Below are 24513 nucleotides of genomic sequence, written 5' to 3'. Positions count from 1 at the left end.
AACAACTCAATATTCCAAAATTCTTTTTTTTTTTTTCTTTTTTCTTTTGGTCCTGGGGATTAAGCCCAAGGGTGCTTAACCACTGAGCCACAACCCCTGCCATTTTTTGTATTTTGTTTTGATGCAGGGTCTCACTGAGTTGCTTAGGGCCTTGCTAAGTGGTTGAGACTGACTGAACTCACAATCCTCCTGCCTCAGCCTCCCGAGTCTCTGGGATTACAGACGTGTACCACCACCGTTGGCTAATTTTCTGAAATTCTCAAGTGAAAGTAAGCACACCCTAACATATCAGCGTTGGTATGTAGAGTAAATCAAATGACTTACTGATATTTTGGTAATTCAAAATCAAGTAAGACTTTTGCTGTGTCCTCCCAGTTCCTGGTATAGAAGCCCTCACAAGGATGTTAGATGATTTTTACCCAAGATCAAACAGCTAACACACACCTTCATTATACCTTAATCTCAGATTTATGACTCCTTATTTAGATATCTTTCGAGTCATCTATCTTATTTTGTTTTTTCTTTTTAAAAAAAATTCTACCATTCTCATAATCAATGTTGTTTAATTAAAATATTAAAGGTATTGTGACATTTTGTCACTTGCACGTGTTTTGATGGCCTGTAATATACATTATTGGAAGGAATATGTCCATTTAACTGTACCAGAAATGAAAATTATGTCAAAACTTACTTTTCCCTCATATTTCATTAATATTCTGTAAGTTTCTATGTATTTTTGGATACCTTGATGTTTTAGCCAGCTTTTTGTCACTGTGACCAAAAGACCCAACGACAACAAAAAATTTAGAAGAGGAAAAAAGTTTATTTTGGCTTATGGTTTCAGGTATCTCAGTCCATAAACAACTGACTCCATTGTTCTGAGTGTAAGGTGAGGCAGAACCTCAAGGCAAAAGGTTGTGGCAGAGGAAGGCTGCTCAGGTCATGACAATCAGAAAGAAGAGAGAGAAGTCCACTCACTAGGGACAAAACATATACCCTAAAGGCACACCTCCAGTGACCTACTTTCTCCAGCCACATCCTATCTGCCTACACTTGCCACCCAGTTAATCCATGCAAGTGGATTAATGCAGTGATTAAGTTAATGCTCTTAAACCCAATCATTTTACCTCTAAGCTTTCTTGTTTTCTCACACATGAGTGTTTTGGGGATTCCTCATATCTAAACCATAACACTAGAAATATGGTCAAGAAAAATGTATTTGAATGAGTGAGATCATTTAGAATTGGGAGGAAACTTAAGTATGAATTAAATTTGAATGGGGAAGTTGGAAAGGAAATTGCCTAATTAGAATGCAGCACCTTGAATTAAGTCTAGAAAGATCGACTCATAACTGCTACTTACACAGAACAAAACAAGTCAGAAATAACAATTTTAATCTTTGTGCTTCATGAGAAATTTCATGGTGAATTGTGAGATCTTTAGTTGGGATGGTCTGGCGGAGATTGGGTCTACTTGTCCCCAAATTCCTTCTTCCCTTATACTATTACCTATACAGACCAGAAATCTCATCTTCTAACAGTAACTAATTAAATACATATCATACACACTGAACCCAAAGAAAATATAGAAAAAAAAATCTAAGCTATTCTCCTTGTCCATATGGAATATATATAATATACACGTACAGTATATATTAAAATTCCAACTCTACAGTATATAGTCATGTACGGTGACAGAAATCAGTGTGGGTCTATCCTCAGGGAAAGAAAGAGGACTTAATTCTCTACCCCTATGCCCTAGTACCCACCTGATTGGTTCATATATCTATTCCGAAAATCATGTTAAGCAGGTTTCTTCTGCAGGTCTTAAGCAAAAAGGGTAAATTCAGTTGTTCCAATTCTATTAATAGTCAAGGTTCAAGCTAAATCTAAAGAATGGATGCAAGAAATGAAAGAATGCCAGCTGGCAGAGATAAAATCAATGAGCTCTTCTTTGTTGAGGTATCAATAAGAAGTAAAATATGTCCGTGCCCAGTTACAGTCCCTAGCTTATCCTAGAGGACATTGCCATAAAAAGAATGCATGAATCACTGTCCACTGTATTAAAAACATAGGCTTGGCTTACCACTTACAGATGGTGTGGCTTCAACAAGGTGTGAAACTTCAGTTTCTCCATAAAATGTAGTTGTCTACTTAATATATATCACTACTACCCCTACTTGCTTACCAATGGAATTTCACGTTGTTCCAGTCAGTGGTTTATCCAACTAGAAACAAACCATTCCAGATGCCTGTGGTAACCATTTGATATAGTTCCAGATAATAAAATATAAGTAGGACAACCATTTGAGAAAACTTTTAAAATGACATATTTGACTGATATGTACCTTTTCAGTCTTTCATCCTCCCCATCTTTCTACCAGGACAAAAGATATGAAGTTGAATGTACAATAGCCTCCTTCTGATCAGGGGGTGATGAGGAGGGGCATAAAGACCTATACATTGAAAATGGCAGGAGAAAAAGATGGAACTCTGGTATAACAGACAGTACTGATGAGTCCTAGTCTCCTTTGATGCCATTTCTGTGAGTACCACACATCTCCATCACCACTATCCTCTGTGTGCTTTCAATATTCACTTGTAGCTCTTCTCACAAGTACAGCCTTGATGGTACAAATGATGCTTTTCCCTCTTCACAGAAAGACATGAGTGTCTGAGTTTACATTCCTTCCACAACCTCACCTAGCATTCACTCAGAACTTCCCTCCTAAGTTCATGCTGAAGCTAACTCTACTGGACTTTTAGCATGAGATTATTTCCTTGCTTAAATGCTACATAGATTGCCCTCTCCTGCCCTAACTCCCTTAGTTTTTCTTGTAAAGCACTACCTTAGTAATAAATCACAAGTTCAAAAACGCTTAATACAGAGTCTGCTCCTGGGCAACTTAACATTAAAAAAAAAATTCACATGTAACATTGTTGAGCTGCCATACTATTCTTGAAATACTAACTGCAGACTTTATGTTGAGAGAGAAAAAGAAATTCACATCTGCTTAAGCTAGTGCTGGGTTTTCTGTTGAATGAAGTTTAAACTAAATTTCGCCAATAGAAAAGATTATTTTGACACCTGATTCTTACAACACTAGAATGTTAGCTTAAAAAATAGGCAAATTTGATTGGTACTGAGAAAAACTTTTCTTAGGTACAATTAGAACCTTAAAAACATATGCATGCCTCTACAACTTTAAGTTACCTCTGAAAGATGAAGTGGAGAGAATAAATCAGAATGGATGAGATCTGATAGGTTATAAAATAATCTAAAAATCTCATAGCTTTGACTATATTTCTTGACCTACAAATATTACTCTTTTGTATGTGTCATACTTTATTCAGGCTGCTTCAACTAAACACCATAAATTGGGTAGCTTATAAACAACAGAAATTTATTTCTCACAGTTCTGGTAGCTGAAAATCCAAAATCTGCACTGGTATATTTGGTATCTGATAAGGTTTTTACGTGATCAAAGAGGCTAGCCACCCTTCTGGTGTCTCTTTCTTAAGGGAACTAATCCCAATCATAAGGATCTTGCCCTTAAGACCTAATCACTTCTCAGAGGTCTTACCTTCTAATACCATTACCTTGGGGATTAGGATTTCAAACTGAATTTGCAGTGTGCAGACCCAAACATTGAGATCATAACAATACATATCAAATATTAAATTATAAACATAAAACTATTAATAGTAAAAATGAAAGAAATATCTATATTTCTTCAAAAGAGCACAGGATAAAGTGCAAATATTCTAAGATATGGAATGGTTAATAAGACAACCAAAAATTTATGTAATAATTTATTAATATTAAATGAGTCAGAAAAATGACAAGAAAAATCAAAAACCAAAAACTGGATCTTGGAAAAATCAATAAAATTTTGACTATAGACTGACACCACTTAGATTCATCGTACTCAATACAACCCCAATCCAAATGCATTCTTTTCCTTTATCTCATCACCAGAGACTCTCTATCTCTTTATCTCTGAATTACCAGCACCTAATGCAGTGGCCTGGGACTTTCAATAACTTTTTATTAAATATTTGAAGCAATCAAGCCACCAATAACTTTGGTTTGCTCTTTACTGCTCTGCTCCTCTAGTTTAGAGGTTCTCAAACATGAACATGCATAAGAATCATCTAGAAAGCTTTCCAAACACAAGTTTCTGGGCTCTAGTCACAGAGATTCTGATTCAGAAGGTTGAAGTGAAACACATAAATTTGTATTTCGATCAACACTCCAAGTAGTGTTAATGCTACTGGCTAGTGATCACCATTTCAGAAATTACTCTTTCAGATCACACAAGTAAATGGTCACTGATCACATGAATATTAGATTACTATTTTGAATGATCATTCCCAGTTGTAGCAAGTCACTTGGGGACTCTAATATATGTATTACCCTGAATTCTAACACCTATAGTAGCCTCTCAACTAGCTTTCTTGTTCCTACTAGTCAACCAACCTTGTAATGATCTTTAAACTTTCCTAATCCTCCCTCCTTGTCTAAGCAGAGAGTCCAAAGTTACTCACTGTTCATTCCTGGCACTAAGTCTAATATCTGCAAAGGCTGGAGTGGAAGTGATGTCAATACTGTATAATGTGAAAGTTCCCTAAGACAAAATATTCAGGTTCTAAAAAAAAAAAAAAATTCAGGTTCTGCTTAAAGAAAGTGGCATGATTAAAGTTTCCCTAACACAATGAATCTAAAGAGAAAGATGACATTTTGTGGACTCAACTGTTAACCACTCTTAAGCAGGCCATTCTAGAAACCACTGAACTAATCGATGAAAACAGTCATGGAACGTGGGTTACTTTTGTGTTTGATCACCTTATTAATGATAATGCATAATGGATAGCAAAGAACATAAACTTTGTTATTAGAGACATCTGGGTTCTAATCTCAATTTCTGCCAGTTAGGGGATTTTTGTAATGTTCTGAACCTCAATCTCCTTGCCTATAAAATGGGCCTAATACATCACTTAGGGTTATTGAAAAAAATGAAATAAGGAAATGGTTGTAAGCATCTAGCACAGTACCTGGCTTATATTAAGCTCAATCATATAAATCCTATTTCTTTCCCTCCATATGCATTTATAATTTAATGTCTAATAGGTATTTGTATTATTTTCCTCAAGGAAATCTTCTCAAAGAGTCACAAGAAAACAAAAATTGCAAAGTTTCGTGTTGCATAGATTCTTAAAGGGACCAACAGATGCTCCTACAGGTCAGAGCACTGCCACTGAATGAGTCCTCAAACAAATACATCTTGTAAAGTTAAACTCAAGCAAGAAACTAAATATTTTTCTCTTTTTAATGCTGATAACATGATATGCCTTCCTTTTGCAATACTGGCCTTTGCTTCTATTGAAAGAATGATCATTCTGCAACATTAAACAAACACTTTGGAATTTTGGAATGAGCCTCAGCTGGAACACCATCAGTTTGGCTAAACAGTTTTTCCTCAGTGAACAGTCTAAGTAATTACAGCAAAGAATTTTTTTATTTTTTCAATGAATTTCAAGGAGAACAATATGAACTGATTTAGTAATTCAGTTTCACTCAAGTCTAACTTTTTTAACAGAATTTTTTCTATTTTCCCCTGGAATTGTCACCAAGGCAATTCCATGGAAACAAAAAGAGTAAAGTACCCAATATTTGAAATGCTGCTATTTGGAACAACCATCTCTCCCCTGACATGAAAAAAGGACAAGAAAGGGATGGAAAAGTCATCTTTTTGAGGAATATTAACTTTGTAGAGAAATAAACCACATTCCCTTCATCTCTTAGAAACCAAAAGTGAGCATTTCCAATAAAATTATAAAATCTGGATAAATTTGGGGAGTCATTCAGAGAAGGATACTTCTATTTATGGCCTGGCTAGTGCCTGCTCTATTATAGGATCCATCCTGGTATTTCTGTGCCAGAAAAGGCACACTTTGGGAAAACAATAGGACAGTCACAATCATAGTTTGAGAAACTCTGATACACCTATCTCAGTATCTGACAGAGCAAACAGGAAAAAAAAAATAATTACAGATATAGATTTTGACAACACTATCAAGTAAATAAACCTAGTGGATATTTATAGAACACTTCTCCTAACGATAGAGGAATATACATTATTTTCAAGGTACATAGAACATTCACCAAAAAGAAATACAAAAGGATTCAAAACATCTTAAGTATGTTCTCTGACCATACTGGAATTAAATGAGAAATCACTAAGAGAAAAATAGTTGGAAATTAAATGTAACACTTTTAAAGAGCTATTAATTAAAGAAGAAAACACAATAGAAATTGGAAAATATTTTAATCAAATGAAACTAATATGAATCAAAATTAGTGGAACACAGCTAAAGCACTGTTTAGAGGGAAATTTACATTGAATAGTTATTTTAGAAAGGTTTCAAATAGATGCTTTTAAATTTCCATCTTAATAACTAGCAAAGAACATAAAGAACAAAGTAAGAAGAATGAAAGATATAATGGGAGAAATTAGTGAAATAGAAAACAACAACAAAAAGAAAAAAAGAGAAACTTCTTTTCTGAGAAACCTGAGTCAGGTGTTGTGGCGCACACCTATAATCCTAACCACTTGGGAAGTAGAGGCAGGATGATCACAAATGTGAAGCTAACCTGAGCACTTAGCAAGACCCTGTCTCAAAAATAATTTAAATGACAAAAAAGTGGTAGAGCTCTTGCCTAGCATACAAAAGTGCATGGGTTCAAACCCTAGCACAAAATGAACAAGCAGTCAAAAAACTAATAAAACTGTCACCAAATGATCAAGAAAACAGAGGCACATAATATCAACATCAGGAATGAAGACATCACCATAGATCCTCTAGGACAGGAGAATATTTTTAACATGTTTTTGCCAATACATTAGATAGCTTAGGTGAAATGGAAATTTTCTTAAATAAATTATTTACCAAATCTTACTTAAGAAACAAATAACCTGAATAGCCTTATGTCTATTAAAGAAATTATATTCATAGTTAAAACTTTGCCACAATGAAAACTCCAGTTCCAGATGGCTTCACTGGTGAAATCTATCAAATAATTAAGGAAGAAATGATACAAAGTTTATACAAACTGCTCCAGAAAATAGAAGACGGAGTAACATCAATTTATCTTATGATGACAGAATTTCCTCAATAGCAAAACCAGACAAAGATGCTTCAAAAACATAAAACTTGTTATGAAATGTCCTTCTTGAACCTCAATTTGAAAAGTTTTAACAAAATATTAGTAAATTGAAACCAGAAACAGATAAAAAGAAATAAATTGCATCATGAAGTGCAATTTATTTCACGAATGTGAGGTTGGCCCCATATTCAAATCCTCGTAATTCACCATATCAACAGAATAAAAAAGAAAAACAAAATAATCTCAATAAATAAACAGAAAAGCATTTGCAAAATTTGACATCTTTTCAGGATTAAAAACTCTCAATAAACTAGAAATAACAAAAATATCTACTCAAAACATAGATTTAACTTCATCTTAAACTATTAAAAGCTGAATACATTCCTCCTAGAACATTAACAAGGATTTCTGTTCTCACCACTTTTATTTGAATATTATACTGGAGATATTAGCCAGCACAATCAAGCAAGAAAAATAAGTAAAATGCATACAGTTATAGAAAGAAGTAAAACCACCTTTGTTTGTGGATGACATGATGCTATGTATAGGAAGTTCCAAAGAATCAACCAAAAAAGTTTTTAGAACTTATAATTTTAACAGGATCACAAGGTACAGGGGCAACATACAAAATTTCTTATATGCAAGTAAAAAAACACTGAAAATTGAAATATGGAAAAATGTCATCTACAATTGAATCAAAGCAAAATACTCAGGAATACATTGAACAAAAGACAATGAAATTGTTAAGTATTGCTGAGAAAAAAATTTAAAGATCTAAATAAATGAAAAGCATGTGGATGCATGGAACACTCCAGCTGCTTACGCAATCTAGACGCGTCCTGCTAGATCCCACTACTACCTTAGCTCCTGAAATGGGTGGCATGGCTGTCCTCCCACTCCAGTGCCTAAACACCGCTCCAATGGCAAGTCAAAATTCCTTTCGAATTGAATATGATACCTTTGGTGAACCGAAGGTCCCAAGTGGTAAGTATTATGGCGCCCAGATTGTAAGATCTGCAATGAACTTTTAAGACTGAAGGTGTGAGAGAACATATGCCAAGAGTTTAACGCATGAAAAGAGTTGATGAAATACATTACATATTCTAATGGAGCCCAACTGGAGTATGAAAAATAGTCAGTGCAGGATTGCAGGTTAGGCTAGTAAACCTAGATGTAGCAGGCTTCATCTGATCCCAGTTATGAAAGTTTTTGGCACCTTGAAGCCAGCCGCTGTTGAAGTAAATCAGGATTAAGGTCTTGATCCAAAGACTGCTAATGCGGTAATGAAGGCAGCAGATGAGGTAGCTGAAGGTAAATTAAATGATCATTTTCCTCTTGTGGAGATGAATGGCAGATGAATCGGAAATACAGACAAATATGAATGTAAATGTACATGTAAAATCATTAGCAATGGAGCAATTAAAATGCTAGGAGGTAAACTTGGTAGCAAGAACTCTGTGCATCCCAACAACCATGATAATAAAACCCAGAGCTCCAATGACACTTTTCTCACAGCAATGCACATTGCTGCTGCAGTAGAAATTCATGAAGTACTGTTACCAGGGCTGCAAAAGCTACCTGATGCTCTCAATGCAAAATCTGAAGTGTTTGCACAGATCATCAAAATTGGGTATACTCATACTCAGGATGCTGTTCTACTTACTCTTGGGCAGGAATTTAGTGGTTATGTTCAACAGGTACAATATGCAATAAGCAGAATAAAAACTACCATGCCAAGAATCTATGAGCTCACAACTGGAGGCACTACTATTGGTATTGGTTTAAATACTAGAATTGGCTTTGCAGAAAAGGTTCCTGCAAAAGTGACTGCACTCACAGGCTTATCTTTTGTTATTGCTCATGATGCATTGGTGGAGCTCAGTGGAGCCATGAATACTACTGCATACAGTCTGATAAAGATAGAAGATGATATTCATTTTCTGGCTTCTGGTCCCTGGTCTGGTCTGGGAGAACTGATCTTGCCTGAAAATAAACCAGGAAGCAACAGTTTCATGCCAGACAAGGTGAACCCCACTCAGTGTGAAGCAATGACCATGGTTATAAACCAAGTCATGGAGAATCATGTCACTGTTACTATTGGAGGCAGCAATGGACATTTTGAGTTTAAAGTTTTCAAGCCAACGATGATTAAAACTGTATTATACTCAGTCAGGCTGCTGAGGGATGCTTCAGTTTCCTTCACAGAAAACAGTGTGGTAGGGATCCAGGCAACAGACAGGATAATGAATGAGTCTCTAATGTTGGTGACTGTCATATAGGGTATGACAAGCTAGCACACACAAAAAAGATCAAACTTAAAGGAAACTGCTATTGAGCTTGGCTATCTCACAGCAGAGCAGTTTGATGAGTGGGTAAAGCCTAAGGACATGCTGGGTCCAAACTGATTGAAATAAATTTATAATGAAAATAAACACATAAAATTTCTTTTAAAAATATACAGCATGAATCCCAATTACAGTACAATTTTATTATCTATAGTCCATACACATATTCTTCCTTATAGAATACAGACCAGTCATCTAGAACATGGGTATTCTAGCACACGTCATGTAGAAGTGCAAGTTATTCATGCTAAATGAGGGTTTGACCAGTCTTGCCACAAAAACAAATAAAAATGGGTAAGAGATAATGGTACGTTAGTTTGCTTCACTATAGTAATACTTTTACTATCATTATGTATTTCATAATGTCATATAGCAAACCTTAAATGTACAATAAATTTATTTAAGAGCATAAAAAATATAGCATGTGAATGCATAGGAGAATCAATATTGTTAAGGTATAAGTTTTTGCCAAATTTATGTTTAGTACCATCCCTATCAAAGTCACAGCAATCTTTAAAAAAAAAAAAAGAAATTGACAAACTAATTCAAAATTTTGTACTGAAATTCCAATGACCTAGAAAAGTCTCCCCAAAAAATGTTTAGAGGAGCATTAGAAATCTCACACTTTCTAATTTCAAGACTAACTATAAAGCTACAGAAATCAAGACAATATGATATTGGCTTAAAGTCAGACATATATATCATGGAATACAGAGAGATTATAGAAATAGCCCCAACTATATATGGTTGATTATTTTTTAAATCAGTGGAGAAAACATAGTTTATCAACAAAAAGTTCCTGAAAGGAAAGGAGAGGAGAGGAATGGAGAGAAGGGAGAGAGCGAGAGAGAATAGAGGGGAGAGGAGATGAGGAGAAAAAAATTAACCTCTGCCCTTATCTCACATTATATATAAAAATTAATTTGAAAAGACCCTTGATCTGAATGTAAGAGCTATAAAACTTCTCAAAGAAAATATAAGAGAAACCTGTAAGGTAACCTTAGGTTAGGAAAATACTAATTGTAACAGAAAAAGTACCAACCATGAAAGAAAAAAATTTGCTGTATGTTATAAAAATTAAAAACCTCTGCTCCTCAAAAAACACCAAGAAAATGAAAAAGTAAGCCTCAGACTGAATAAAGTATTGAGAAAACATCTACCTGATAAAGGACTTGTATTCAGAATAATTAAAAAATATTTACAATAAGACAAATAACCCAATAAAAAAGAGATAAAAGATTTGAACCAGTACTAAAGAAAGCATGCAGTTGATAAGCAATTACAAGGAAAAATGACTAATATCATCAGTCATCAAGGAAATGCACATTAAAACCACACTTACATATTACTATAATCTGATCATAATAGACAAAAAAGACAGGCAATATCAAGTGCTAGTAAGGATGAAGAGCAACTACAAGTCTACTACACTGTTAGAGGGAATGTAAATTGTTCAGTCACTTTGGAAAACAGTTTAGCAATTTATTTATTCCTTCCTTCCTTTTTCCTTCCTTCCTTCCTTCCTTCCTTCCCTCCCTCCCTCCCTCCCTCCCTGCCTCCTTCCCTCCTTCCCTCCTTCCTTCCTTCCCTCCCTCCCTCCCTCCCTCCCTCCCTCCCTCCCTCCCTCCCTCCCTCCTTCCTTCCTTCCTTCCTTCCTTCCTTCCTTCCTTCCTTCCTTCCTTCCTTCCTTCCTTCCTTCCTCTTTCTTTTCTTTCTTTCTTTTTTGTACCAGAGATTGAACTCAGGGGCACTTAACTACTGAGCCACATCCCCAGGCCTTTTTTATTTTTTATTTTATTTTATTTTGAGATAGGGTCTCACCAATTGCTAGGGTTGGCTGTGAACTTGCAATCCTCCTGTCTTAGTCTCCTAAGGCACTGGGATTACAGGCATGCACCAAGAAATTATACTACTAAGCATTTACTCAAGAGAAATTTAAACATATTTCCACATAAATACTGGAATGCAAATGCATATAGTAGCTTTATTGATAATAGCCCCAAACTGGAAACAACTAAAATGTCCAAACTGGTAAATGATAAACAAAATATAATATAGAATACTACTCTGCAATTTAAAAGGAAAAAACAATTGTGAAAGTTGCTGATACCAAATCATTCTTGCCAGAACCAGACAGAATTAGAACCGGGTAATAATGAAGAGAAAGAACTCATATCTGCCTATGTGAGAGAAGTAATTCTCAAGGACTTTCTAAAGACTCATAAGAAATTCCTTCTCAGGCTATACATACCCCATGCTCATATGCATGCCTCACATAAACATAGGTATAGATTTCTGTAACAAATTTTATCTTTAACCTTCTTTAAGATTACAGCAGGAGAATTACAGACTCTGATCAGGAGTCTTCTGTGTTTCTCCTTCACTAGCAAAGCAATAAAACTTATTTTTCCTTCTCAAAAACAAAAAGACTACATCAATTCAGATAATATGCTCTCAATAGAACATTTGTCTGGCAATGTCATCTCCAACAGTCAACTGATGCCAACTCTTGCCTCAAGTTTCCAAGACCAATGAATGTTACATACAAGTTGCTTACACAAATTTCTTCCTAATAAAAAATAACGAAAATTAAAGTCAATAAAAACTTCCGTATGCCTCAACCTCTGTGAATATGCATATAGTTTACTGCTATGGTATGGATATGGTTTGAGTTTGCCCCCAAACATTTCTGTTGAAAGTTTGGTTTCCAATGTGGAAACAGCAGTGGTGGAACCTTTCAGAGGTAGAGCCTAGTGGAAGTTGCTTATATTACTGGGGGCATTACCCTCAGAATGGATTAATACTGGTCTCGTGGAGTGAGTCAATTCTCAGGAGAGTGAATTTCTATAAAAAGATCAAGACTGGCCCTTCTCTACTCTCTGGCTTCCTGTCTCACCATATGACCGTTCAATGTGTACTCCCATCATTGTGTTGCCATCCACTATGAGGACCTCAGGAGAGCAAACCAGAAGCCAGAATCCTGCTCTTGAACCTCTAAAACCATGAGCTAAGTAAATAAACCTCTTTTCTTTACAAAGTATTGAGTCTCAGATATTTTCTCATTAAAACAAAAGAAAACTAATTGATAGAAAATTAGTACTGAGAATGAGTTTGTTGGTATAGCTATACCTAAAAATGTGGAGGTGGCTTTGTAACTGGGTAATAGGAAAATGTTGAAAGAATTTGGAAGAGCAGGATAGAAATAACCTAAAGTGCTTTAAGTGAAGCATTACAGGCAATTCTGATGAGGGCTTAGAGGCAAGGGGATTAGGGAACTAGTCACAGATGGAAATGAGGATCCTCTGGAAATTGGAGAAAAGGTCATCCTTGTTAGGAAGTGGCCAAGAACTTAGATGACTGTTTTGATGTCTTCTGCCTTTATGGAAGGCTAAATTTAAGAATGATGAACAAGTTTATTTGGCAGAAGAAATTTCTAAGCAGCGAAGCATTCAAGCTGCTACATGGCTATCACTGGCTATTAGTGAGACTTATACAATAAGACTCAAGAACAAAAGGAAACAGAGATATCTGTAAAAGCCACAGCCTGCCAATGTAAAGAGCAGACAAAGCATATTTGAGAGATGTGTTATTCAGTTTTTACCCCCTGTGACCAAAATACCTGACAAGAACAACTTTGAGGAATAAAATATATTTTGGGCTCCCAGTTTCAGAGGTTCAGTCCATGGCCAGCTGACTCCATTTCTCTAGGCCTGAGGTGAGGCAGAACATCATGGTGGAAGAGTACAGCAGATAAAATCACTCTGCTCATGGCAGCCAGGAAGGGAGTGGGAAGAGAGAGAGGAGCCAGGAACAGGATATAGTCCCCAAGATTATACTCACAGACACCACATCTACAGTTACTACCTAGTGGTCTAAAATTAACCCATCAAGTAGATTAATCTACGGATGCAGTTATAGCTCTCATAATCCAATATTTTCACTTCTGAGCTCTGCTGCATTGCCTAACACATGAGCTTTGGTGGGGGTGGGGGACATTCCTAGATAGAGGAAGATATGGTTGAACAACTGCTTGCTAAAGACATTAGCAAGGATGTTAATCAACAAGACAATAGGAAATAGGCCTCAGGTACCTCAAAAACCGTTGAGCCCCCCATCTCTACCTATAACAGGCCCACCTGCCTAGAAGGGCAGAATTATTTTAGGGAATGAACCCAGGGCACTTTTCATGGGCTCACGGCCTACAGAATCTGCCTTAGGATTCTGTTATCTGCTTTCCAGCAAAGTGCTCTGTTGCTGCTTCAGCCAAGGTTCAAGCAGACCTCGGGACAGCTCATGCTGGCAATAGATGGTGGTGGTGCCCATATTGTATTAGTTTTTCAGGTACACAGATGCGGAAGCTATGGGGTCATGGCAGTTTCCACTGAAATTTCAAAGGAAAGCCTATGAGGTCAGACAAAGTTGGCCACAGGCCTCCAGAGTTCTCTTTAGAATGACTTGGGAAGCCATAGGAATAGAGTCACACAACTGAGATTCCAGAAAGGTAGACCCAACAGTAGCATGAAACACTGTCCTGGGAAAGCGTCAAGGCATAGTATGTAGTCCGAGAGAGTATCTATGTGGGACTTAACTAGCAAAGTAATAGGAGTAGGACTGCCTGAGACCCTGAAGGCCCACTCCCTACTGCAGTGTACAGAGGGTACTGGATTTTAAGAGTTTTAAGATTTAATGTCTACCTAGTTTTAAGATTTGATTTAATTCAGTGTTACTTTGCTAATTATTCCTTTCTACCTCCCTATTTCTCCCTTTTGGAATAGGAGCATTTATCTTATCTCTGTTGTACTACTGGGACTTGGGAGTAGATAACTAATTTTTTTATTTGCATATTCATAGATAGAGGAGTTTGCCCTGAGTATCAGATAAGATTTTGGACTTGGACTTTTGAGTAAGGCTGGAGTGAGTTCAGACTTTAGGGACTAATGGGGATGGAACGATTGTATTTTGCCTTGTGGAAAGAACATGAACCTTGGGGACCAGAGACTAAATATGGTTTGGATATGGTTTGGGTGTGTCTCCCAGAGTTTATGTGTTGGATGTTTGGTTCCCAGTGGAACAAAACTATTGACAGGTGGTGGGACCTTTAAGAGGTAAGGCCTAGTAGAAGGTAGTTAGGTCACTGGGGGCATTGCTCTTGGAAGAGATTAATGCAATTCCTAGTTAGCTCTTGTAAGAGCAAAATTATTATAAAAGAGCAAACCTGGAGTTGAGTATGGTGGCACACACCTGTAATCCCAGCAATTCAAGAGGCTGAGACAGGAGGATCTCAAGTTTGAGGTCAGCCTCAGCAATTCAGTGAGGCCTAAGCAACTTAGCAAGAGCCTGTCTCAAAATAAAAAGAAATAAATTATTAAAATAAATAAATAAATAAAAGAGCAAGCCTGGCCCCTGAATCCCTCTCTGGCATCCTGTTTACCATGTGCTCTCTCCCTCTCACACACACTCCTACCATGATACCATCTGCCATGTTATTAACAGAAAAGGGACCCTAAAAATAAGTGGTAACATGTTGACACCATGCTCCTGAATTTACAGAACTGTAAGCTAAATAAACTTTTTATATAGTATTCAACTTCAGGTGTTAAATAGTTAAACAGATTTACTGTGGCATATGTACCCATCGCATTGCTGTTTTTCCTGAATAAATATCATTATTGAAGAATCTCTCTCTGATTGTTATTTAGGTTGACACTCCTAATACATGCATCAATATATATGAATCTCAACAGCATTATGGTAAATGAAGTAAGTCAAACATAAAAGGGTACATAATAGTCTTGACCCTGCCTCCTAGTCCAGTTAGCTTGTTCTGGCTTGCTCAGGTTCAGCACTGCCCTGCCCTGTCATATGCAGTCAGGGTAGCCACACCCAGCATCCCTGCCACCCCAGTGCTACAACATATGCAGAGCTTGCAGGCCACAGTCTATAGCTCATGTGCCTAAGGGTCTTGCCTGAGTGAACCCTGGAGGTTGAAGAGGCATACCACTGGATGTTGCCTATGGACCCCACTCTTCTCTTGCTGCATTAAATTCGCAAACAAACCATAACAGTAATAAAAGGTAATGGGATAGTAGGATCCAGCAATTTTACATAGGAATCTTTGGGAGATGTTTATTCTCGTCTGCCTAAAGTAGGGGCAAAACTGAACAAATGAGACAAGTTTGGTGGTTTGGAAAGTATGGAAACGATTAAGTAAATAAACTAGTATGGAATACTATTTTAAAAAAATTTTTTTAAAGTACACATTGTAAAATTCTATTTGTAAAACGTTCCAAAAAGCCAAATACTACATATACAAATATTGAGTTAGTGGTTGTATAGAGCAGGAATAGATTACAAAAGAGCATGTGGAAACTTTCTGCAATGTTAGAAATGTTCTATCAGCTAGGAATGGTGGCACATATCATGCCTGTAATCCCAACAGTTCAGGAGGCTGAGGCAAGAGGATTGCAAGTTCAAAGCCAGCTTCAGCAAAAGCAAGGCACTAAGCAACTCAGTGAGACTCTGTCTCTAAATAAAATACAAAATAGGGCTGGGGTTGTGACTCAGCAATTGAGTGCCCCTGAGTTCAATCTCTGGTACCAAAAAAAAAAAAAAAAAAGTTCTATAGTTTGTGGTGGTAGTTGTATATCTGTATATTTTATCAAAACTCACTAAACCATATACTTGGAAAGGGTAAGTTTTATTGCATGAAAATTATCGCTCAATAAACTTGACTAATAAAGTTAAGGCCAGGTGTGGTAGCCCATATACTCAGGAGGCTGAGGCAAGAGGATCACAAATCTGAAGCCAACCTGGGCAACTTAGCAAGATCACGTCTCAAAATAAAAAGGCGTGGGGATGTGACTCAGGGTTAGAGCACTTGCCTGGCATGTGGGAGGCCCTGGGTTCAATCTCCAGTACCATAAAATAAAGGAATAAAATCAAAGGGTAATTTGGTCTGATGTCATACAATGTGGAACTGATCTACCTGCCTGTGAGCAAACTTTTGACATTGTTAGAGAGAAATGAAAGTACAATGGTTTAGATTTTTGTCCTTTTGTTTCATTAAAAACCAACTTGAAATCTGGCACAATGCTAAATTCCTCAGTGGGATTCGTCTTGCCTGGAATAACAGCAAGATCCACTGTTCTCAGTGAGTGGTGACTGAAAATAACAGTTAAAAAGAAAACATGATTAAAATGAGATACCACTACTACATACGTAGGAGAATGGCTAAAATCCAAAACACTGATAATACCAAGGATAGGAGCAACTGGAACTCTCACTCATTTGTAGAGGGAACAAAAGGTGATATATTCACATTGGAAGAGAGTTTGGCAGTTTCTTACAAAGCTAAACACAGTCTTAATATACAACCCAACAGTCTTGCTCTAAGTATTTACTCAAATAAACTGAAAAGTTAAGTCCACAGAAAAATCTGCACACAAATGCTGATCACAGTTTTATTTGTAATTGCCCCAAATTGAAACAACCAAGGTGTCCTTCAATAGGTGAATGGACAAACATACTATGGTAAAACCATCCACTAAAATACTATTCTGTAGTAAAAATAATTAAGTTATCAAGCCACAAAGACAAGTAGGAACCCAAAATGCATATTATTAAGTAAAAGAAGCCAGGTTATACATTGTATGACTCCAACAATATGATGTTTTAGTAAAAGGCAAAACTGTAGAGATAACAAAACAATTATGATATTCACAGGGACTCAACAGAGGAAATAAGAAGAGACCAATAAATAGGCAAAGTAGAGGGGATTTCTGGATCTGTGAAACTCCCTTCTGTATGGCACTATAATGGTGAATACATGACATTATACATTTGTGAAAACCTATAGAACTGTATAACACAAAAAGTGGATACTAAATAAACTATGGACTTTAGTTAATAATAATGTATCAATATTGGTTTATTAAATGTAACAAATGTAACACAACAAGCAAGATGCTAAATATAGGGGAAGCTGTGGGGAGATGGGAGTATAAATTCTATTTGATTTTTCTATGAAGTTAAAATTTCTCTGAAAAACAAAGTATATTGATTTAAATATTTTTAAAAAGGAAATATGAATGATAGATACAAACTACCTGAGTTCAAGTCCTGGCTTTGTTATTTACTAAGCTAGGTGCACTAGACTAAGTGATGTAATCTAAGCTTTCTTCTGTATAAACTGAGGATACTTGTAACTACATCGTCAGGTTGTTTTGAAGACTAAATGTGTTAATATTTATAATTCTCTTAGAAACTTGCTACTCAAAATCTGATTCTTAGATCTGCAGCATTCACATTCACCTGGGAGCGAGTTAAAAATGGAGCAATTCATACCTCATCCTAGTTCTACAGAATCTGAATCTGCATTGTAATGAGATCCCCAGACTACTTATACACACATTAATACAACACAAGTCCTCTGAGGAAAGATCAATGAAATCTGGGCTTCATTTGATGCTTCCAGAGATCTTTAAACTTTATTTCCCCCTGGAACTTTTTTTTCTCACTCAAAAGGTAGCACATAGAGAAATCCAAGAAAGGCATGGACCCAGCTTACCACCTCCCTCTGTATCCTTTTTTTGTGTTTTCTTTTACCCCTTTGCACTTTGTCACAATATTGATCTTAGTTAAGAGCTACTTTACCCAAAATGTGTAATTATTCTGTGAAGCTACTAAACTTGGTCATTAAAAAAAAATCTACTCATTAGGAAACACCTTTATCTTCTAGCCCTTTACTCTCCATCCCCCGTATTTATTTGTTTCTTTGTTTTTGAGAATCCTGTCTGGACCAGTCAACTTGATAGTTGCAAGAAGGCAACTATCAAGACGGAGAAGTTATAGACAATCTGCTGGACGCAGTTACCACAACTTTCATTCTCCTGCTCAACAAAAAGGGTTCCTTCACATTGGGCCAGAGGTTTATGATGTACAAGTTAATTTTTTTCCAATACTAAAGATTGGACTCAGGGTTGCTATGCCACTGATCTACATTCCCAGTCTTTTTTTTTTTTTTTTTTAGAAATGGTCTCTTTAAGTTACAGAGACTGGCCTTGAATTTAACCTCCTGCCTACACCTCCTGAGTCACTGGGATTACAGGCATGTGCCACCACACCCAGCTGCCAGTTAAATTTTAACAGATAAGACTACAGCCAACTGAACTCTGCTAAGGTAAGCATTCTCCATACAGATGCTTTTGTTGCAAGTAGGAATTAAGTAACACAGTATTCATGATTCAGTCCAACTCATCACCAGTTCAGAGCACACTGAAAAATGTTAGGTAATTGAGGAATTTATCATTGCAGTTTAAATTTTGGACTCTGAACTAGTACATTCGACATTTATCCTTAATCTCTTTTCTTTGTCCATATTAAACTCCAACAGGTGTTGACTCATTTCTTCCAGAAGTGTTATTTTAGTAAAGAATACCAAGATACATCTTAATACATGGTTCTAAACACCAATTGAATTCAAACAATATTCAAGGAAGACTTTCATGTCAGATATTTTTTTACCATGATTGACTATAAACAAAAGACCCAAATAAAACAAAAATTGTACACATGTCACACTATTCTTTTAAGGGCACTGATATACTGAACTACATTGCTTTATCCATGAGTGAATTTTTTAAGTCATTTAGTAAAGACCTCAGAGATATATATTTTATTTTAAATAGAGACTGAACTTTCAATATGACAATATTGGACTTTCATATGGACAAGGGCCTTCTAAGAAACTTAAGAATGATGTCTCATAACGGCCTTAGAAAACTCAAGGCAGAGAAGGTCTTATCTCAAAGAGATTTAAAATATGGCTTTGCTTGATATAGTGGATCATATATTGATACAAAAAGAAGATTGCAACACTTTTAAAGAATTTTTCAGTTTGGACTGAAAATTAATAATACAAAATGCAGAAAGCCCTTGGCCCCAAACTACTGTAGGCAAGAAACAGTTTGAGAAAATGGCTTTATGTGAACATAGACAATACTTTCTGAAAAAAGAAAAATGATTCAGAAGGCAGAACCAAGACTCAGAGAGTGAAAGGAAGGGGTCATGATAACCAGCTCCAAAGCAATATTTTGAGACTTAAGCTTAAGGTATGACACCCTGTACCCATTTGGATTTCAGAATTGCTGTGGCCTAGTATGTTAAATGCATCCTGCATTCTTTGAATTTTTGAATTTACCATGTGAATCCTCCTTTCCAATTTTTTGAAAGGAAAGTATCTCTAGTAGTTATCCTTCTCCTGCTGGTTGTTGGGCAGAGAAAGGCAAATAACTTGTCAATTTAGTTCATAGGTCTAGAAATGAAGAAGAATGATATTCATAGAGTTTCACCTGAAGACCTACAATGGAGAATCACATTTGCACCTGATCTGATTTAGATGAAGAGATCTTGGTCTCTGAACTGATGTCATGATAGGATGGTACCAAAATCTGTACTCAAGTCACTTATATAAAATGACATGGTAGTTGCATATAACCTATGCACATCCTCCTGTATACTTTTATTCCTTCCTTTCCTCTCTCCCTTCTTTCCTCCTTTCTTTATTGCAGTACTGGAGACTGAACCCAGGGCCTCATGCATGTTAGGCAAGTGCTCTACCACTGAGCTACATCCCCTACCTATCTTCTAGTATACTGTAAATCATCTCTAGATTACTTACTTAAAATGTCTAATACAGTGTAAATAGTTGGAAAACTGTATTGTTTAGGGAATTATGACCAAAATATCTGTATATGTTCAGTAGACACAATTTTTTTCTGAATATTTCAATTCATGGTTAGTTGAATATGCAGATGTAAAACTCAAGGATAAGGAGGGCAGGTTGTATTATGGAAGGATATAAATTGCCATAACCAAAGTGCAGACTGTGGCAGATTGTACCTTCTAAACACAGCCATAACAGTATTTCCTATCTTATGTGTTCTTCTCATATCATGCCATTGATGCCTCCTCCCACTCCCAGAATGGTGGAGTCTATCTACTCTCCCCTTGAACCTGGAGACCTGTGTGATTGCCTAGAGCAAGATAGTACAGCAGATGTGACTCTACATGACTTCCATGGCTTGATCATAAAAACACCATGCACTTTGGCCTTGCCCTCTTGTCATGCTGCACTTGCAGCCCATTCACCATACTGTGAGGGAGCTAAGAATTCACATAGAGAAGCCACATGTAGGTGGCCCAGCCTACAATCCCAGCTGAGGTACTGGCCAGCAGCCAGAATTCACCACCTGACACACTATGCTAGTGACTGAGTCTTCACATGATGCCAGCTCCCAACTATCGAGTCATCCTCAGCCTTCAGGTCACCCATACATGGATCATAGAAAAGTATTCCTCACCAATACCAACCCAAATCACAGAGTCATAAGAAAATGAAATTACCTTTGTTATGGTTTTAAATCATTAAGTTTGAACAGCTTGTTATATAGCAATATATGATCAAAACATCTTCCTTTTAATAGATTACAAAATAAAAATTTAAAAACTGAAGTGCAGACATATTGAGTAATTTGCCTAAGACAACTGATAGTAAAGGGTTGATGTGGTGTTTGAAGCCAGAATGTGAATACTGAACCACTAGACAATACTGCTTCTCATGTTCTCAGTGTTGTCACCTGAAAAACAATCTAAAGCTTATGTTTGACTGAGTTTGGAAAGTAAATGCAGCTTATTGATCAAATCTCTTCTTAAACTGACTATGATCAAGGGGCTGGGGTTGTGGCTCAGTGGTAGAGTGCTTGCCTATCATGTATGAGACACTGGGTTCAATCCTCAGTGCCACATAAAAATAAGTAAATAAAATAAAGGTATTATGTCCATCTACAACTAAAAATACCTTTTAAAAAAACTGTCTATAGTCACACACTAATAATGATGTTTCAGTCAACAGACCACACATATGATGGGATTCCCATGTGATTATATTACCTAAGGACATCATAGAGAGCTTAGTTTATGTGAGCACATTCTATAATGTTCACACAATGATAAGATAATATCATAAATCATTTCTCAAATGCATCCCCATCATTAAGTGACACATTATTTGAATTAGTTTTAAGCCCTTTTCTCTTTTTTCCAGTATCAATTTTCAAAGAAATTGACTTTCTGCCCAAACTTGCCATCCTAATAATAATGATTCCCCAATTAATGGTAACTTAAATTTTTCAAATAGGCATCAATTATGCAGTTTTCACATAGTTATATGAAATTCTGTGCAACTCACAGGAAATAGAAAGTAGACTTAATAAGTCATTCAAAACTGTATACATATATCTAATTACCTATTATGTATTTGTATATATTACAAAGCAATCTAACTAACTTGTGTCCTTTAAAACAACTTGATTTAAATCCCCTAGCTACCACTGACATCTAAGGATTATCACTTATGTTTGAGAAAGGTATATTCATAGGAGTACTGATGAAGAAGGAAGTAAGGGAGAGAGTAGAGGAAGGCAAGAGGCAGGGGAAATCCTGAATCATGATTCTCATATCTGATATTTCTGCAGCTGCTCTGTGTCCCTGTGAAGGTGCAGTAACCACATCGACATGTAGTTTGTGGCCTATGAGGTAATATGATGGTTTCCAGGGTACATCCAAAAGGCCTCGGCTGCAGTAGAGTGAAACATAACTTTATCATCAAAGAATGTACTCTCTGGATATTAGTTGACAGCTCTGAGATTATCATCCAAGAAGCATACTTCAAACTTTTTCCCTTCATGGGATCCCAATAGGATCACACCCATAATTTCAACTCAAAGGTAAGCCACCACTTCTCTCACTCAAATTACTTTGGTAAGTTTTAGTTTATCAATAAACACATAATGAATATTGACTTGTAAAAAGTCCACTTCTATTTCCTGACAAAGGTAGAGGGGGAAGGCATAATTTAAGTATAAAAAAGTCACTCTTGGGGCTGGGGAGATAGCTCAGTCGGTAGAGTGCTTGCCTTGTAAGCACAAGGCCCTGGGTTCGATCCCCAGCACCAAAAAAAAAAAAAAAAAAAAAAAAAAAAAGTCACTCTTCTAGGGGTTCTAATAATAATACTGTGGCTATGGTATATCTAAACATAATAGCAAGTGGCATTAGAGGACGAGCTCCATACTGAGAGGAAAACAGGATCCTAATAATAAGTGCTATTAGAATGAGCTAATCTAAAGACTAACCAGTTAGAACAGGACCATGAGTGATTAAAAATACATTTATTAATGTGTGGAAGAGAAAGGCAACAGGACTCCAGGTGAGAGAAACAGTGAAAGGCAAAAAAGAAAGAAAAGCAAGAGGTAAGTTTGGAGGGGAACACATTCCATATACATATTTTAAACACTAACCATGCTCCCAGGAACTGGATAGAGTGGTTATACTAAAAGTAGATAGAATCTATTCTATCTAAAAGAGAGAATGGTTATCCTGAAAGTCACTGTCAACCTTGATATATTTCTCTCTCTACCCTCCATCTATCTCTGTTCCCAATGCCAAAATAATCTCTTTATGCTACTGGTTTCATTAAGTCAGTCCGATGTTCTATCCCACTTGTAGGTCTTCAGTAATCAGTGGGACTGACTGTGCAACCATAAGGCTTGTGAAAATGTGTGGGGCCTTGAATATAGGTTGAACTCAGAATAGCCAAAATCTGCACAACCAAGGTAAGGGGGACATCCAGTTGTCATGGAGAAATGAAACCAGAGGTCACAGCCAAGGAAACAATGTGGTACAATATGAAAATGAAAGGATACAGAGAAGAAAACAACTTTCAGGTACAGATAGCCAGAAAGGTCAGTTGCAGATGAGAGATGATCGGGGCAGATGATTCGGGATGGAGGGGAAGAATTGTGGGATCTATTTTTATATGGCATCAGCTTCGGGGCAACAGACAGAAATGACAGATTTAAAAGGTCACATGATTTCTTCTGCTGTCCAAAAAGCTTAACACCAAAAAAAGTCAATAAATGGGGCAAAAGAACTAAATAGACATTTCTCAAAAGAAGAAACACAGATGGCTAACAAGTATATGAAAAAAATATGAAAAACACGTTCATATGACTAGCAATCAGGGAAATGCAAAACATAAGTACACTAAGATTTCATCTCACTGCAATCAGATTATCAATTACCAAGAATATAAAAAATGAGAGCTGGCAAGGATGTAGGGAAAAAGGTATACAAATTCTGTTATGGTTTAGACATGAGGTATCCCCCAAAAGTTCATGTGTGAGAAAATGCAAAAAAGTTTAGAGGTAAAGTGATTGGGTTATAAGAACCTTAATATAATCAGTGCATTAATCCACTGATAGGGATTCACTGGCTGGTAACTATAGGCTATAGGGTATGGATGGAGGAGGTGGGACATTGGGGCATAACTTTGAGGTTTACATTCTATCTTGGTGAGAGCTCTTTTTCTCTGCATCCCAGTGTGATGTCCTGAGCCACTTTCCTCCACCATACCCTTCTGCCATGATGTTCTTCCTCACCTCTGGCCCACAGAAATGGAGTCAGCTATCTATGGAGTAAAACCATGACCTCTAAAACAATGATCCCCAAAATAAACTTTTCCTCCTCTAATTGTTCTTGACAGGTCTTCTGGTCACAGTGGTGAAAAAGCTGACTAAAACACATACTTTTTTGGTGAGACTGAAAATTAGTACAACCACTCTGTCAGGGTATGGAGAGTCCTCAAAAACTAGGGAGGGAACCACCATATGACCAAACTATCCCACACCTTGGTATTTGTCCAAAAGAACTAAAATCAACATACAATAGTGATATAGCAACCTTAATGTTTATAGCAGCACAATCCATAATAGCCAAGTTATGGAACTAGCCCAGGTGCCTGACGATAAATAGATTAAGAAAATGTGGCATATATACACAATAGAGTTTTACTCAGTCATATCGAATGAAATTATGGCATTTGCATGTAAATGGATGGAAATGAAGAACATCATGCTAAATGAAATAAACCAGGATTCAGAAAATC

General features: G+C 36.6%; 1 pseudogene; it reads left to right on the top strand.

Annotated features, from left to right (window-relative positions):
- The first annotated feature begins 7858 nt into the window (after positions 1 to 7858).
- Positions 7859 to 9984, top strand: LOC124964804 (fumarate hydratase, mitochondrial-like; annotated as a pseudogene).
- Positions 9985 to 24513: the final 14529 nt, after the last annotated feature.

The sequence above is a fragment of the Sciurus carolinensis genome, chromosome 14 (assembly GCF_902686445.1).
Source record: "Sciurus carolinensis chromosome 14, mSciCar1.2, whole genome shotgun sequence".
Taxonomy (NCBI): domain Eukaryota; kingdom Metazoa; phylum Chordata; class Mammalia; order Rodentia; family Sciuridae; genus Sciurus; species Sciurus carolinensis.
The sequence above is the reverse complement of the archived record's forward strand: the minus strand, read 5'-3'. Positions and strand labels throughout refer to the sequence as shown.